Source organism: Coregonus clupeaformis, chromosome 25 (assembly GCF_020615455.1).
Source record: "Coregonus clupeaformis isolate EN_2021a chromosome 25, ASM2061545v1, whole genome shotgun sequence".
NCBI lineage: Eukaryota > Metazoa > Chordata > Actinopteri > Salmoniformes > Salmonidae > Coregonus > Coregonus clupeaformis.
Genome location: NC_059216.1, coordinates 17,336,774 through 17,350,025, shown reverse-complemented (window position 1 = coordinate 17,350,025; position 13,252 = coordinate 17,336,774). Strand labels below are relative to the sequence as shown.

Below are 13,252 nucleotides of genomic sequence, written 5' to 3'. Positions count from 1 at the left end.
AAGGTCAGTGACTCTGCTGTCCTGGCGTCGTGGGGGAGCTTGTTCCACCATTGGGGTGCCAGAGCAGCGAATAGCTTTGACTGGGCTGAGCGGGAACTGTGCTTCCGTAGAGGTAGGGGGGCTAGCAGGCCAGAGGTGGATGAACGTAGTGCCCTCGTCTGGGTGTAGGGTCTGATCAGAGCCTGAATATAAGGAGGTGCCGTTCCCCTCACAGCTCCGTAGGCAAGCACCATGGTCTGGTAGTAGATGCGAGCCTCAACTGGAAGCCAGTGGAGTGTGCAGAGGAGCGGGGTGACATGAGAAAACTTGGGAAGGTTGAACACCAGACGGGCTGCAGCGTTCTGGATAAGTTGTAGGGGTTTAATGGCACAGGCAGGGAGCCCAGCCAACAGCGAGTTGCAGTAATCCAGACGGGAGATGACAAGTGCCTGGATTAGGACCTGTGCCGCTTTCTGTCAGCACAGAAAGAGGGGACATGTTTTATGGTAACACCACTCAGTAAACAGGCAGAAAGTACTGCTGCTGTACCGTGCCTTGTCATCTGTGATATTTACTCATAAAAAGTAAAGGTTTTGTCTGAAAGGGATTTACAGTTGAAGTCGGAAGTTTACATACACCTTAGCCAAATTCATTTAAACTCAGTGTTTCACAATTCCTGACATTTAATCCTAGTAAAAATTCCCTGTTTTAGGTCAGTTAGGATCACCACTTTATTTTAAGAATGTGAAATGTCAGAATAATAGTAGAGAGAATGATTTATTTCAGCTTTTATTTCTTTCATCACATTCCCAGTGGGTCAGAAGTTTACATACACTCAATTAGTATTTGGTAGCATTGCCTTTAAATTGTTTAACTTGGGTCAAACGTTTCGGGTAGCCTTCCACAAGCTTCCCACAATAAGTTGGGTGAATTTTGGCCCATTCCTCCTGACAGAGCTGGTGTAACTGAGTCAGGTTTGTAGGCCTCCTTGCTCGCACACGCCTTTTCAGTTCTGCCCACACATTTTGTATAGGATTGAGGTCAGGGCTTTGTGATGGCCACTCCAATACCTTGACTTTGTTGTCCTTAAGCCATTTTGCCACAACTTTTGAAGTGTGCTTGGGGTCATTGTCCATTTGGAAGACCAAGCTTTAACTTCCTGACTGATGTCTTAAGATGTTTCTTCAATATATCCACATAATTTTCCTTCCTCATGATGCCATCTATTTTGTGAAGAGCACCAGTCCCTCCTGCAGCAAAGCACCCCCACAGCATGATGCTGCCACCCCCGTGCTTCACGGTTGGGATGGTGTTCTTCGGCTTGCAAGCGACCCCCTTTTTCCTCCAAATATAACGATGGTCATTATGGCCAAACAGTTCTATTTTTGTTTCATCAGGCCAGAGGACATTTCTCCAAAAAGTACGATCTTTGTCCCCATGTGCAGTTGCAAACCGTAGTCTGGCTTTTTTATGGCGGTTTTGGAGCAGTGGCTTCTTCCTTGCTGAGCGGCCTTTCAGATTATGTCGACATAGGACTCGTTTTACTGTGGATATAGATACTTTTGTACCTATTTCCTCCAGCATCTTCACAAGGTCCTTTGCTGTTGTTCTGGGATTGATTTGCACTTTTCGCACCAAAGTACGTTCATCTCTAGGAGACAGAACGCGTCTCCTTCCTGAGCAGTATGACGACTTCGTGGTCCCATGATGTTTATACTTGCGTACTATTGTTTGTACAGATGAACATGGTACCTTCAGGCGTTTGGAAATTATTCCCAAGGATGAACGAGACTTGTGGAGGTCTACAATTTTTTTTCTGAGGTCTTGGCTGATTTTTTTTTCATTTTCCCATGATGTCAAGCAAAGAGGCACTGAGTTTGAAGGTAGGCCTTGAAATACATCCACAGGTACACCTCCAGTTGACTCAAATGATGTCAATTAGCCTATCAGAAGCTTCTAAAGCCATGAGATCATTTTCTGGAATTTTCCAAGCTGTTTAAAGGCATAGTCAACTTAGTGTATGTAAACTTCTGACCCACTGGAATTGTGATACAGTGAATTATAAGTTAAATAATCTGTCTGTAAACAATTGTTGGAAAAATTACTTGTGTCTAACCGACTTGCCAAAAATGTAGTTTGTTAACAAGAAATTTGTGGAGTGGTTGAAAAACAAGTTTTAATGACTCCAACATAAGTGTATGTAAACTTCCGACTTCAACTGTATCTTTCTTCCACAAAGCCCAAGGTGAGATGACATTATTCACCAAATATATAAATATACAAAACAAATGTTAAAGCCCTGAAATGACATATTTTATTGGTACAAAAGAGCGATACAAAGGTTACGGATACTTCTGTCTAGTTCTGTTCCCTTTTTTCCACTTGTCATCCTTATCTGACGTTATTCAATGAAAAGCTTTTTCCCAGCATTACAAAAAGATTAAAGACAGACCCACATAGCAAATGAGTGAGTGTGTGTGTGTGTGTGTGTGTGTGTGTGTGTGTGCCTGACAATTTCTTATAGTACAGTGCAACATAAAACAAGTCATCACTGTGTGGATCTCTTACGGAAGAAGTGTAATCAGAAGTAATCCTTAACAGAAAAAATCCATTGAGTTTTATTGATTGGTTGATGCTCCTCCTGTACAGTGGGAAATCCTCTACAGGCCAGCGGGGCTGATTAGGGCAATGGCAGATGAAAGTGTATGTACCAGTGGAGGCTGCTGAGGGGAGGATGGCTCATAATAATGGCTGGAAAGGAGCAAACGGAATGGAAACCATGTGTTTGATGTATTTGATACCATTCCATTAATTCCGCTCCAGCCATTACCAAGAGCCCGTCCTCCTCAATTAAGGTGTCACCAACCTCCTGGGGTGTGGATTGATTTAACCCACAGGAAGGTAAAACAGGTAAATTAGCCCACACCTTCCTCTGCTTCATTATACATTAAGATTACAACACCCAAGGTGTAAACCAATGGAGAAAGAGCAACATTTTGCTAAAAAGTACACAACTCTTAGGTGAATGTGTTTAGACCTGGACAGCTAATTTAGGTATATATATATATATATATATATTTTTTTTTACCTTTATTTAACTAGGCAAGTCAGTCAAAACCGGATGACGCTGGGCCAATTGTGTGCCGCCCTATGGGACTCCCAATCACGGCTGGTTGCGATACAGCCTGGAATTTAACCAGGGGGTCTGTAGTGACACCTCAAGCACTGAGATGCAGTGCCTTCGACCACTGTGCCACTTGGGAGCCCATATTTACATGAACTAAACAAACGGTACACTGGCTTCCATCCTGAAGCCGTACAGTGAGGGAAAAAAGTATTTGATCCCCTGCTGATTTTGTACGTTTGCCCACTGACAAAGAAATTATCAGTCTATAATTTTAATGGTAGGTTTATTTGAACAGTGAGAGACAGAATAACAACAACAAAAATCCAGAAAGACACATGTAAAAAAATGTATACATTGATTTGCATTTTAATGATGGAAATAAGTATTTTACCCCCTCTCAATCAGAAAGATTTCTGGCTCCCAGGTGTCTTTTATACAGGTAACGAGCTGAGATTAGGAGCACACTCTTAAAGGGAGTGCTCCTAATCTCAGTTTGTTACCTGTATAAAAGACACCTGTCCACAGAAGCAATCAATCAATCAGATTCCAAAATCTCCACCATGGCCAAGACCAAAGAGCTCTCCAAGGATGTCAGGGACAAGAATGTAGACATACAAAAGGCTGGAATGGGCTACAAGACCATCGCCAAGCAGCTTGGTGAGAAGGTGACAACAGTTGGTGCGATTATTCGCAAATGGAAGAAACACAAAAGAACTGTCAATCTCCCTCGGCCTGGGGCTCCATGCAAGATCTCACCTCGTGGAGTTGCAATGATCATGAGAACGGTGAGGAATCAGCCCAGAACTACACGGGAGGATCTTGTCAATGATCTCAAGGCAGCTGGGACCATAGTCACCAAGAAAACAATTGGTAACACACTACGCTGTGAAGGACTGAAATCCTGCAGCGCCCGCAAGGTCCCCCTGCTTAAGAAAGCACATATACATGCCCATCTGAAGTTTGCCAATGAACATCTGAATGATTCAGAGGAGAACTGGGTGAAAGTGTTGTGGTCAGATGAGACCAAAATGGAGCTCTTTGGCATCAACTCAACTCGCCGTGTTTGGAGGAGGAGGAATGCTGCCTATGACCCCAAGACCACCATCCCCACCGTCAAACATGGAGGTGGAAACATTATGCTTTGGGGGTGTTTTTCTGCTAAGGGGACAGGACAACTTCACCGCATCAAAGGGACGATGGATGGGGCCATGTACCGTCAAATCTTGGGTGAGAACCTCCTTCCCTCAGCCAGGGCATTGAAAATGGGTCGTGGATGGGTATTCCAGCATGACAATGACCCAAAACACACGGCCAAGGCAACAAAGGAGTGGCTCAAGAAGAAGCACATTAAGGTCCTGGGGTGGCCTAGCCAGTCTCCAGACCTTAATCCCATAGAAAATCTGTGGAGGGAGCTGAAGGTTCGAGTTGCCAAACGTCAGCCTCGAAACCTTAATGACTTGGAGAAGATCTGCAAAGAGGAGTGGGACAAAATCCCTCAAGAGATGTGTGCAAACCTGGTGGCCAACTACAAGAAAGGTCTGACCTCTGTGATTGCCAACAAGGGTTTTTCCACCAAGTACTAAGTCATGTTTTGCAGAGGGGTCAAATACTTATTTCCCTCATTAAAATGCAAATAAATTTATAACATTATAACGAGGGAGATTGACAGTTCTTTTGTGTTTCTTCCATTTGCGAATAATCGCACCAACTGTTGTCACCTTCTCACCAAGCTGCTTGGCGATGGTCTTGTAGCCCATTCCAGCCTTGTGTATGTCTACATTCTTGTCCCTGACATCCTTGGAGAGCTCTTTGGTCTTGGCCATGGTGGAGATTTTGGAATCTGATTGATTGATTGCTTCTGTGGACAGGTGTCTTTTATACAGGTAACAAACTGAGATTAGGAGCACTCCCTTTAAGAGTGTGCTCCTAATCTCAGCTCGTTACCTGTATAAAAGACACCTGGGAGCCAGAAATCTTTCTGATTGAGAGGGGGTAAAATACTTATTTCCCTCATTAAAATGCAAATCAATTTATAACATTTTTGACATGTGTTTTTCTGGATTTTTGTTGTTGTTATTCTGTCTCTCACTGTTCAAATAAACCTACCATTAAAATTATAGACTGATAATTTCTTTGTCAGTGTGCAAACGTACAAAATCAGCAGGGGATCAAATACTTTTTTCCCTCACTGTATGTAGAGATCCCACTGTTCTCTGTGCTTCTGTGTGTGTGTGGTGAGAGAGAGAGAGAGAGAGCGAGAGAGAGAGAGAAAGAGAGAGAGTGAGTGAGTGAGTGTGAGAGTGAGAGAGAGAGAGTGAGAGAGAAGAGAAAGAGAGAGAGAGAGAGAGAGAGAGAGAGAGAGAGAGAGAGAGAGAGAGAGAGAGAGAGAGAGAGAGAGAGAGAGAGAGAGAGAGAGAGAGAGAGAGAGTTTGAGTTTTAAATAATCTTTATTGGGTCTGGGAGCCCACCACACAATAAATACTCATACAAAACCATAGTTACACATCAATTAAAAACACAACTCCAATTCCTCCTCCACAGTAACTAAACACAACAGCCTCTGAATACCCCATATACTCATAAACATATCAATATTGTTGACAAGTTTATAATAGGCAAACTCAACTCTTAGTCTCGCTGCCAACATTCCCTCCAGCATTCCCAACACATCCACAGACCCCTGTCCCCGAATACTGTTCTTTCGGGTCTTCCATATCGCTAATTTTGCTGCCCCTAACACAAAATTAAGCAACACAACTACACCGTTTTGACTAAACCTGTACTTTGGCCCAAATATATACAGTTGGGAAGAGAAAACCTCTCCCAACGTTGAGAACCAATTAGTGATCAGGTCCATCATCCCGACCAACCTGGGACACTGTAAAAACAGATGTGCCAGAGTTTTAGACTCAGCACAGAATGGACACCCCTCCCCAACAGTAGGATCCAGGTGTACCAGATACATGTTGGTGGCTATGGCTCCATGTATTATCCTCCATTGGAGGTCAGCTGTCCTCTTATCAATAGGCAGTTTGTATAATGATCGCCAACAGCCTTTTGGGGAGGCACCTGGACCAAGCACACCCGCCCACCTCGTTGATTTTACCCCTTCCAGGGAAGAGGCATGGGACACCTTTACACATATTCTGTACCTTCTTTCCCACCTCCTTGAACTCCCCCAGCTCCGGGGTATCGAAGGAAAGCAGCATCCCCACGTCCCCCTCGAATGCCCCCGCCGCAGCACTAACAATCAGTGCAGGGAATACATAATCCAGACCCTCCTTTCACTGTTCAGAATTGGAAGTGTCAGTCACATACTGCAGATGAAGTACTGGCAAGGAGTCACAGACCTCAGCGACGACCTTCCTCAGTAGGCGAGACGATCGGATCACCGCTCTTTCTCCCAGCTCCTCCAACGACCTATTCCTGTTCCCCATCAGATGACCCAGCTTAGTACACCCCACAACTAACAGGCATGAACGTAGGCTAGCTGAACCCAGAACATGGGACTGGATGGCAGTGTTGTGAAAAAGAGGCTCTTCAAAAAGCCACATCCCTGGTGGCGTGCAGGCCTTACGGGAGTTGACCAGAACTCTCCAAGCCTGCATAACAGACTCATAAAATGGCGTCAGGCCAGGCAACTCACCCCCCTCCAGCTTTAAGAGGAAAAGGTGCTTGTCTAAGCCCAAACAGCCCGCTCTCCTCATCAATGTGTAGGCTGTGTCAACCCAGCTAGAACCGTCACTGTACAACAGTCTCTGGGCTGCTTGAAGCCGGAAAGCTATGATCCTAGAGGAAATGTCCACCAGGCCTTGCCCACCCTCGTGCAGTGGCAGGTACAGGGCTGCAGCTTTAATTCAGTGTTGTCCAGACCAGAAGAAATTGACAAGGGTCCTCTGAAGCTCTTGTATCAGACCCTTTGGTGGCTGCAAAATCATTAGTCTGTGCCACAGAGTAGAGGCAGCAAGATTATTAGCTACCAGTACCCTTCCCCTATAAGACAGCTGGGGCAGCACCCATTTCCATCTTGACAGTCTGGCACACACTTTCTCCACTACACCCTCACAGTTCTTTTTCTGAAAGACATCGGAGCCTAGAAAAACCCCCAAAGTCTTCATCCCATCTCTGCCCCACTGAAGCCCCCCTGGTAACCATGGAGCAGACCCCATCTGAAGCTGACCTACCCACAGCGCTTCACTCTTTCCCCAATTGACTCTAGCTGAGGAAGCCCCCTCATACACCCTTAAAGCATTTGAGAGAACCTTAACATCCTCACCCCCTGTAATAAAAACTGTCACGTCATCTGCATACGCAGACAGTGCTATCGTGGGACCCTTCATTACACCTGGCACAGAGAAACCAATAAGCTTCGCTCTTAAAAAACAAAGCATTGGTTCAATCGCCAGACTATATAACTGCCCTGAAATTGGGCATCCCAGCCTGATGCCCCTTTGGACAGGGATGGGGCAACTCAAACCACCCCCCACCTTCACCATACACGAGGCCCCAGCATACAGTAAATTCATCCAAGACAAAAAAACATCCCCAAACCCAAAGGCTTTCATTGTTTTAAACAAGTACTGGTGGTCCACACGATCAAAAGCCTTCTCCTGATCCAAAGAAAGTAAACCCACATTTACATCAGACAGTTTACAAATGTCTAAAACATCTCTTATTAGAAACAAGTTGTCAACAGTAGAGCGATCAGGTACACAGTAGGACTGGTCCTTGTGGACCAACAATCCCAGATACTCTTTCAACCTGTTTGAGAGACATTTAGAAACAATTTTATATTCTGCACACAGCAAAGCAACAGGTCTCCAATATTTTATGAGAGCCAAATCCCCCTTTTTTGGCAACAGTGAAAGTACCGCACGTTGACAAGATACAGGAAGAGAGCCCTCATGAAAAGATTCATACACCACATCATAAAAATCCTCCCCAATAGACCCCCAAAAGTGCTTATAAAACTCAGATGGTAAACCATCAATGCCAGGGGCTCGGCCTGTTGAGAGCTGCATAACTGCTGTGGACAGCTCTTGCAGTGTAATGTCAGAGTCCAATACGACTCTTTACTCAGGTCCCAATTGAGGAAGACCGTGTAACAACTGTTCAGTACACATAGAGTCACAATCCTCCGCCTTATAGAGGGCAGAGTAGAAATCCACGGCATGTTGATGCATTTCACTGTCATCCGTGGTCACCTTCCCATCAGGGAGACGAAGGCAGACCATCTGTTTACGTTGCAATGTCGACTGTCCTAGGTTTTTTTTTTAAGCGCTAGGAGCATCCATATCCTTGAGGGAAGCGAAACTAGACCTAATCAAGGCACCCTTCACTCTTTCATGCAGAAACGACCTCAGTTCATGTTTCTTGTCCTGTAAGTTCATGACTAGTCCGGGGTCATTCTGAGTGAGCAACTTCAATTCAATAGATTTGATGTCCTGTTCAAGGGCCCTGATAGTCTCTTTAACTTCAATTAGAGACAGAGCAGTATACTGTTGACAAAATAATCGTATTTGGGCCTTCCCAACCTCCCACCATTGTCTCAAGGACTCAAAATTCCCTTTTGTAACCCTCCATTTTTCCCAAAACAACAAAAACCTTTCACAAAACATGACATCATGTAACAATTTAACATTAAAATACCAATAAGATGATGACCTTCGTGGACAGCACAAGTGAATATCAACAGTGACAATATGGTGATCAGAGAAACCCACAGGAGTAATGTCACACCTTCCAACCCTACTACAGTATTGCTCAGATACATACAACCTGTCTAACCTTGCTGCACTGACATGACCTTCATTAACTTTTAGCCATGTGTACTGCCTAACTTTTGCATTCCTTACTCTCCACACATCAGAAAGCTCAAACTCAGTTAACAGACCAGACAGGCAAGTGGCTGACCGCAGGTGAGGTTCTTCAGCGGTGCGATCAACAGAAAATCCACTGTACAGTTCCAGTCCCCTCCTAAAACCATACACCCCTCTTGGTCACACTGTCTTAAGGTTTCCTTTATTTTATCAAAACCAACAATACGCTCTGTACCCTCATTAGGAGCATAAACATTCAAAAAAACTAACAAAAACCCCATAACATCCACCTTGACCAATAAAACCCGACCCTTGACAATCTCTGTTGTAAATACCACAGTCACCCCTAAGCCTGAAGAAAACAAGATTGCCACCCCAGCACTGAAATTAGTACCATGACTGAGTATATGCTGCCCCTCCCACCACATACCCCAGTCAACCTCATTTTCCTCATCACTATGTGTCTCCTGTAGGAAAACTACATTAAGCATTTTCTGTTTTATTACTTCTAATACCCATGCCCTCTTATTCCTGTCCCTTCCTCCATTAATATTGAGCGAACCTACCCTTAGTACCTCCATATAGAAAAGAAAAAGGAAAAGCAGAAGATACCACAGAGAAACCAGACAAAGAGAATAAAACACCCTATGAGGCATAATCATCATCATTATTTAAATTTTCTCTTAACCTGACCACGTTTCCCACCACCTTTTGCTGCTGCAACAGCAGTAACACATTTCCTCAAGCGAAACCGCTTCTTCTCACTCAACTGGTCTAACCCCACCATCTTCTGTAACATCACAGCAGACCTCACAAATTTATCAACATCAAAATAATCTGCCAATTTGACATATTTCCCAAAAGTCTGATCCAGAAACCCATTTACCTCCTCTAGATCATAAATTGAGTCCTCACCAGCTGATATCGTATCAAGAGAGATATCCATATCCTTCTCCTGATCCTCCTCAACTGAGGCCACAGACCACTGACTCCCCTCTACCACATCCCTTTCAACACTCCCCACTTGCACCCCATCACTCGTACCAGGCATCTCCTCCACTACCTGGGAGACTAGCCCCACCTGAACCCCATTACTCGTAGTGGGCATCTCCTCCACTACCTGGGAGCCTAGCTCCACATGAACCCCCTCCTGTACCCTATTACTCGTAGTGGGCATCTCCTCCACTACCTGGGAGATTAGCTCCACATGAACCCCCTCCTGTAACCCATTACTTGTAGTGGGCATCTCCTCCACTACCTGGGAGATTAGCTCCACATGAACCCCCTCCTGTACCCCAGCACTCGTACTGGGCACCTCCTCACCAGTCTGAGGAAATGGCTCTTCAGATCCATCCTTACCTTCTACAACAATATTTTTCTGCTGCATAACATTTCCCTCTGGTACAAGTTGCAACTCTGTGCCCTCAACACAGACAACTTGTTCCTCAGCAACAGATGCTTGTGGCTGCTCTACCGCTGTCAGCCCACCTCTCCCTACATCAGTGGGCCCAGGCATTACGAGGACCACCTGCGCCCCTCCCTCTGCCTTCTCCCTTTTCGGGCAAGCATATCGCTTATGACCAACATCCCCACACTCAAAACACCATTGACTACCCGTACTAACATAAGCCATATACAGTCTATTGTCATACTTGACTTTAAACGATAACTCCAAAGTCTGCTCCGGTGAGTCCAAAAACATAAACACCTGTCGCCGAAACGACATAACCTGTTTCAACGCCGGGTGTTTGCAACCCAATGGGACAACCTTAATTGAACTTGCAAACTTCCCAAAGCGCAATAACTCGCGCTCCAATAGCTCATTTGGAATAAACGGCGGTACATTTGAAATCGTTACCCTTGTTGACGGAGAAAAAAGCGGCGTAACTTGAATAAACATTCCTTTAAGAAGTATGCCATGCTCAACCATACAATCAACAAGGCGCTCTTCTTTAAGAAATACCACCACCGCTTTATTCATCCGTGACGTATAAGCAACATTCTCATATCCTACCTTCTCTCCTACGGCGACCAGAAACTCCTCCACCGTGACAGTAGCTTCAGTAACACACCTAAAGCCGTGCCGAAGTGACAGGGACGGCGTCCCCATTCGGGCCGCCATCCCCACCAAAATCAGGGTAAATTTGACACGAAAAACAATATACTTAATTCTACCACAACAAGAAAATAGAAATAATAACCTTAATCATGCATATAATTAAAAAAGGATATCACCAAGAAAAGGAAAACCGAAAGAAAACCCAGGATATCTAACTCTACACAACACTCGCACTTAGCACTCACTCAAACAATTCCCAGCATGCACCAAACACTCCCAGCATGGACGCAGAGAGAGAGAGAGAGAGAGAGAAGAGAGAGAGTGAGAGAGAGAGAGAGAGAGTGGGAGAGATAGACAGAGAGAGAGAGTGAGAGAGACTTTGACTTTTTGTCTTTCTTTAATGATACATTCTCATTTCATTAAAACCTCACCCCCCAAAAAAATTAAAAGATAAAAAAGAAAAGAATAAAAAATAAATAATAATAGCACTATCCCCTGTACTGCATACTCACTTTGCCCTATACCCCACGATACAAAAACAACACCACACATCACAATAACCTAAACCTCAACACTTCTACAACCGTATATCCAGACCATCGTCCCCAGCTATACAGACAGCGCCCCCAACACACCATATCTCTTGAAACATCTCCACACTTTTAATCATTTTATAGAACTCAAATTCCACCCTAAGGCGCGCAGAGACAATCCCATTAAATAATAGTAAAGGGTCTGTTATCCCCCCACCTTTGACCCTGTTCCATCAGTCACCTCTTCAGGGTGGCCGACTGAACCGATCTCAAAAGGATGGCTGGGTTGTGGAAGATAGGCTCCTCCCACACCCACAGCCCAGGCTCCACACCTCCTTCTCGTGTGGGCCTTAGTAGCTGCCAGGCCCTCAGCACCGCAGAGTAAAAATCAGAGAGACCTGCTGTACTCAGCCCCTCCAGCCTCATGAGGAATAGCTGCTGGTCCAACCCTACTCCGCCAGCTCTCCTCAGCAGCGCGCAAGCTGGCTCCCTCCATCCGACTTCAGTATTGTACAGCAGTCTCTGCGCCGCCTTTAGTCGGAATGCAGCCACCCTGCTCTCCAGTTCCACCAGTCCTCCTTCATTTACGGACATCAGCCAGTGATGGCCCGACCAGAAAAAATCCACCAGCTTGCGTTGCAGGTCTGCGAGCAGACCGGTGGGGGGGTTGAGGACAGCCAGTTTATGCCACAGGGAAGATGCCACCAGGTTGTTGATTATCAGCACCCTTCCTCTATATGACACTTGGGACAGGAGCCATGGTTATGTGATGATCCGAAAAACCCACCGGGAGAATGGTAGCGCCCAACAGCCTATTGCTCTGATTCCTGGACAGTACAATCGATCAAGCCGGGCTGCACTCACTCTAGCCCCAAAGACCTTCATCCATGTATACTGTCTTGTGTTGGGATGTCTAGTTCTCCAAACATTCACTAGGTCAAACTGATGAATGATGTCCCTTCACACCCTCCCTGAGCCTGAATGAGGCTCCTCCCCATTTCTGTATTTTGTAAAATCCATCATACAGTTCCAGTCCCTGCCGACCACCAGCGTCTCCTCAGGCGATACCTGTGAGAGACACCTAAATAGAAGCCCCCTCTCGCTCCCTGTGTTAGGCGAGAGGGAGGGCATTCCCATTTATAAAGACAAAACCCCTGTTGTTAATTTCTGCTTTTACTACAAGCAGTCTACCCCTACACACCTCTTTTGAGGAGCACATTTTTACAGACAGACCGGTACAAAAAGGACTGCCACCCCGCAGTAACATTTGTCCCATGGCTCAGCACACTTGCCCCTTTCCACCAGAGCCCCCAATCTACTTCATTCACCACATCACTATGCGTCTCCTGCAGAAACAACACCTGTACTTTTTTGTTTGTTTTACATATTCACCCAACACACTCCTCTTTCCCGCATCTCTGGCGCCATTAATATTAAGCGAGCCTACCCAAAGATTCTCCATAAGAAGTGGGAGAAAAGCCAGCAAAAGAAAGAGACCAATAGCAAAGCTCAAAAAGCCCCAGTGCCAGAAAGAAAACGTTCATATAAACAGTGTCTGAAGGTAGACCTTTACGCACGGTTGTGACCCACTTCCTCAACCTAAACCATTTCCTGGGTGAGAGGACACCATCCCCCTCATTTTTCATAGCATGTTGTACTGATCTTACAAACTTTCCCGGATCGCAAAAAAAAGCCTCAAGCTTAACTTTTTTCCCCCTTAGTCTCATTCAGGAAC

The 13,252-nt window shown here is 45.3% G+C and overlaps 1 protein-coding gene across 3 annotated transcripts in view; it reads right to left on the bottom strand.

Annotated features, from left to right (window-relative positions):
- LOC121539159 (AT-rich interactive domain-containing protein 1B) overlaps positions 1-13,252 on the bottom strand; it is a 280,445-nt gene that overhangs the window by 60,362 nt on the left and 206,831 nt on the right. The gene's annotated exons all lie outside the window — the stretch shown is intronic.